Source organism: Eurytemora carolleeae, unplaced genomic scaffold (genome assembly GCF_000591075.1).
Source record: "Eurytemora carolleeae unplaced genomic scaffold, Eaff_2.0 scaffold467, whole genome shotgun sequence".
Classification (NCBI taxonomy): Eukaryota; Metazoa; Arthropoda; class Copepoda; order Calanoida; family Temoridae; genus Eurytemora; species Eurytemora carolleeae.
Window position 1 is genome coordinate 234257 of NW_019396432.1, and position 5248 is coordinate 239504.

The 5248-nt window shown below is 30.8% G+C and overlaps 1 long non-coding RNA gene across 1 annotated transcript; it reads right to left on the reverse strand.

Annotated features, from left to right (window-relative positions):
* Positions 1 to 1022: 1022 nt before the first annotated feature.
* Positions 1023 to 4898, reverse strand: LOC111703222 (uncharacterized). Its single transcript, XR_002765581.1, has 3 exons — positions 4822 to 4898; positions 1319 to 1400; positions 1023 to 1206 (listed from the first exon to the last, which is right to left on the reverse strand). It is a non-coding gene; the product is annotated as an uncharacterized LOC111703222 (long non-coding RNA).
* Between the last annotated feature and the right edge of the window lie 350 nt (positions 4899 to 5248).

The window sequence follows — 5248 nt, forward strand, 5'->3', positions numbered from 1 at the left end:
AACCTTCCCTGTGGTCACGTGATGTCCCAAGACAAATTTGGGCCCGATCGGTTCAGCCGTTTTGACGTTTATTGAATACAAACAAACAAACAGACACCCAAACATAAAGACAAGCCAAATTTATATATAGATGCGCGAAAAAATATTATGAAATCCAAAAAAAAAATTTTCTTTTTTTATACTGTACAAGAGAAGATGCTCACAGATAAAGCCACAATTTAAAGTTGCAATAGAAGATTGGCGCTAAGCGCCCTAAAAGACTAGTTATTAATATTTATTTCTCTATTTTTATTTTTTAACAATTAAATTTTCATATTATCTATATTGTCAAATATCACTGATATTAAAAATATCATAAAAATCTAAAATTAAGTCAATAACTTGAGTTATCCAGTGTTTAAATATTTACCTTCTTTTAAAAACAAGTTTAACCAAATCAAAAATGTAAAAATATTGTTATATTTTGTCTAAGTTTTCACTCATAAATTTAAAAATAGATAACCAGCAAAAACGTGAATGAAAACCCGGTTTTCTTTAATCTTAAAATGTAAATTTAGATCTTTGAGATTTGTGAAAGTTCTCAAAATTTCTTATTTTTAATTTAGTGATGAAAATATTTTCTTGTATTGGATACGGCTGATGTAGATAGAAAATAATATTCACTTCACAGAACAGTTATTAGGATTTAGGATTAGAGATAGAAGAAGAGAAATATTAATATACATAATTACACTTCTAATGCTGGATGGAAAATATAAGCAGAGATTTCCTCTCAATATTAAATTTTTTTCGTGCAATTCTTGTGCAGTGTATGTGCGGAAATTTTACGCAGAATAATACCGTTTGCGCTTGCATTCGCATAGGAATTGAGTCTTTGCCACAAACTCTGATTTTCTAATCCCTATATCTTTTGAACCCAATGTCGTATACGTTTGATATTTCAAACTATGAATTCTGTTAAATAAAACAATATAAGTTTGAAATATTAAAGGTTTATACCATCAAGTTGCTTAGATATAGGTTTTAGATAACTTGAGTTTGTGGCAAAAACTCAACTCCTTTGCGCAAAAATGGAGAATTTAATTCTGCTGAAATATTGATTCTTTGATGAGGTGGTTAACATGATGGATTATCAAACCATAGTTAAATAATTTAACCCGGATTTTGCTCCTTGAACATTTCAACAACAGTCTGCTGGATGCCAACCTGGTCAAAAATATATCTTGTATTGGAACAGTGAACTTTAAAAAAAGATGTTTAGAGCTGGAACTTCTAAAAGTACCCCAAAAAAATTTGTAACGCAACTTTTTTATCATACCTCGTATCCATATATTCTTTCTGGTCTTTCTGATCTTTCTGCTCTAACTTCTGCATTTCTTCGGTCGTCAGTTTTCTGTGACCTTCAATACACATAATTATAAGTATCAACAAAGGTAGATTGAGCAGTGAGCGTCATAGCATTGTTTTTTTTTGGGGGGGGGGAGGATGTTCTTTGTCATCTGTGTAACTTTCATCAAGTTGAAAAATAAAAATAGTAAGAAATGATGGGCGATGAGCCGATGAAAAATATTGTCATTCTTATTCTAACTGTCCAAACTTTATAAAAATGTTCTACAATCCCAATCAGGACAGAGTCTAGTGAGAGGGAGGGGGGGGCGAAATAAAGTTCCCCGCCTCCCCTCCTCCCTCACAGTTGCGCTACTATAAGTGTGCATTGCGTATAACAAAAAATGTGAAGTTTATATATTTGAGAGAGTTTCGAGTGAATTTTGAGAAAGTAAAGTTTAATTGAGTTAGGTAAGTGAAATAAGTGATTTAAACAATTGGACTTAATTGAGTTGGTGAGATTATGAGAATAAGTTAAGTTGGCGAGGGTTGAATGGGTAAAGTGAGTTAGTGATTTAAGAGTTGATTTCTTAACGGGGCAGGGATCAGTAGATTTCGATTGTAGAATAGATCACCTAGGTAACCAGGTATAAAGCCATATCGATACACTCCAACCTTTCCTGAATATTCCAACCAATGTGAGGGGAGAATTCTCAGAGCTCGGCCTCCTATTGGCCGCAGCTCCTCCGATAAGAAATTCTCTTCCTTTTCCATTATTTTAGCATTGTAAGTATTGACGTGAGAGTGAAAACTGTCTCTTTGTGAGTGAAGGGTCTGAGTAAAAGTGTTCTTAGAAACGAAATTGTTCCTAAGTATACTAATTGTTTTCGTATTTCTAGAAATTTTGACAAATAATAAAAATCATTCTCAACAGACTCTTCTATAGAAGAAGATTTTTTGTTTTGTCTACTATTCAAGTACACAATTAAATGCTTGCTTAAAGGTTAGTAAGTGGTGCCTTGAGGTAGAAATACCGTTTTCAGGTTTTGAATAGCCTCTTTTCTTTAATACAATTCAATTTTATTTGTCGCGATACCAAAATTCAAAGTTAGCAAACTTAAAAATACTACGTTGGCGAAACTTTTTTAAAAAATGTCTGCATTTAAAATCTCATAATGAAAAATATTGTGATTCGTATTAAGCAGCATTCAAATTAAATCAAAAATAAAATTGTTATTTTGGTTTTAAAAACATCTTAAACTAAATCAAATTAAAGAAACTGTAAGTGTAGTTTAAGTATAGTTTATGATAGCAATTCTCGATTCAAAAAGGCATCTTTGAAATCTGATCAAAAAGTGGAAGATATTGTCCTTTTTCTATACTTAAAAGTGTTTGATTATAATAATTCCTATATACTTTCATGCAGTAAAATGCGCAATAACCAGTTTTCTCAATGTTAAACCTTGAGATCTAATTCATACTTGATCAGACAAAGTTTTTAAGGATAACGTTGTGAATCGGACATTGCCATCTTTGCATGGAGGGTCACTTGAAATTACGCTTACAGTCCCTTTAAACAAAAAAAAACTGAACGTTTGGATAAGACCTCTTACACGCCGAGTGTCTTAGACTCAATCTAAAAGTCGATAAAGTTGAAGTACTATGAAATGTTAAGTAAATGTAATGTCGAAAATTATGAATTGCCTGCATGCAGGGGACCTGGGTGTGTCCCATATGATTTGACGTTTAGGTTTTATACTTTTTTAGTAGCTGTTAAATGGATAGATAATTTAGATTTGACAGTGAATATTTTCTTTACAATTTATATTTTTTTTAATTTATAAATATAAAAATCTTGTAAAATATTTAGAAAATACGAACAATGCCTGAAAGGATCATTAAAATATTCGGAGAAAATATATTTTAACACGACAAGAAGACTTTAACAAAAGCCTTTAGAAAATTGATGATAAGAATTAAATTAATTTTAATTAATTTTTCACCGTATGAATTTTTCAATGCAATGATCAGTAAAAAACATTTAATTACGTTAAAAGTTTTCTAGTCACAGTCTTTTCCTGTATTTGAAAACCATTTTTGATTTTTAACCTCCGCATTATGTTATGTGCATTTTCTTAGTTTGAAAAAATAATTTCGTTTATATTAAATATTGATTTTTACTAAAGTTTTAAAAATATTTTTTTTGACAAAGTTATTAAGGAAAGTGAGATTACGGACAGTAAACTGAAAATTCTTTCTCAACTAAAACTCAAAAATTCTAACTTTCAGAATATTATCTCTTATATGTCACTGAAAGTTTTTATGGTCAATGACGGTGCCTAATATCTCATTGTTTGACCCTAACTATTTTATAAAAAAGTACGCAAGTTCTAGATGATTAGGGCAAAAAGAAGAAAATAAAAAGAATATGCACAAATCATTTTTTTAGTTTAAATGTATACAAAGGAACTTTTAAAACAATATTCACGTTTAATAGAATGTACAGTAGGAAACTTTAAAAATGTTATGAGTTCTAAACCCACATTTTTATTTTACACATGATTTTCAGTTAGTTTTTATACATCTTTTATTTCATATGAATTTACTCAAAAAATCGCATATTAAGGGTTTCAAAAGTGTCGAGCAGGATTAAGTAATGATAAGAAACATAAGATATAATTTTCTAATTTGAATTTTTAATATCTTTGAATCCAAATCATGATAATTGGTATGCCATTACAGGGACAGATATTTTTATCTGGACTTTTTAGGGGTGTTGGGCCTCCTCCCCCTTTTTATGATATCTTTTACATTATTTTAAGAATAGCTAGATATTTAAACTTTCCCAAGTTCCCAGGCCTGTCCATAAATGTTTCCAAACTGTACAACATTACTTCATTGTTCTAGTATACCATTTTAAAACCCCTTCAGTCCTGTTTGAGTAGTCTGAGTCTGAGACTGTATTCTGTGTATACAAGAAACCACGGTCCACGGAGAAAAGAAAGCAACCTTCAATTTTTAATAAACAATCGACATTAACGGCATCATTATATACTTTCTAATTAAAAACCAATATGATAAATAATTTGCGAGTTGTTCCTTTTATTCTTTTACAAATGCAGCATTTGTTTATTTATTCCCACGGTTAGTCATAAAAGTCATAACTTCTGCAGGGAAACAGGAAGTATAGCTTTTAAGAAATAAACCATTGATAAGATTGAAATAAATGGTGTTACGCTTCCCCTTTAATTACCATTAAAATTGTTCTTAAATTGTTTGTAAAATTGGGGTTTCTCCTTTCTATTTTTTACTTCCTTTTTCCTTTTTTTCCTTTATTCCTTTTTAATCTTTTCTCCTTCCTTGTGTCATATTTTGCCGTATCACCCCCTCCTCCTCACACTCCCTTAGCTTAGACCTGGTAACCTTGTATATTATATCCATATATATCTATCTATCAATCTGCCCTTCAGTCTACCTCCGAACTAGCTTAACTACCTGTGGTGTAAACAGTGTAGGATGTGTGTATACTGCATAGAGTTAAATCATATGGTTTTCCATCAAGAATGTTTGTAGCGCACCATTAGTTATCATTAGATCAGAAACTGGACTGTATTTGCTATATACATTGTAAATCCTTTATACTAGGTATAAGAACAAGTTAGTGAATCATCATCTTATATTACCGACATATATCACAAGAATTTAATATTAACCAGAACTGTTTATAAGTGAAACTGTGAATATTAGATGTTGTTCTGAAGTAGTAACTATACTACAAAAATGAAAGAAATGTAAGTAAAATTTAATTTTGATAAATTTCAAATTCTCGTCCATGATACACTCCCAGGGAGTAAGGAATAGAAGGGAGATATAACTGACGCGGTTCGCCCTACCATATGATTATACATGCTTTGCAGACGGT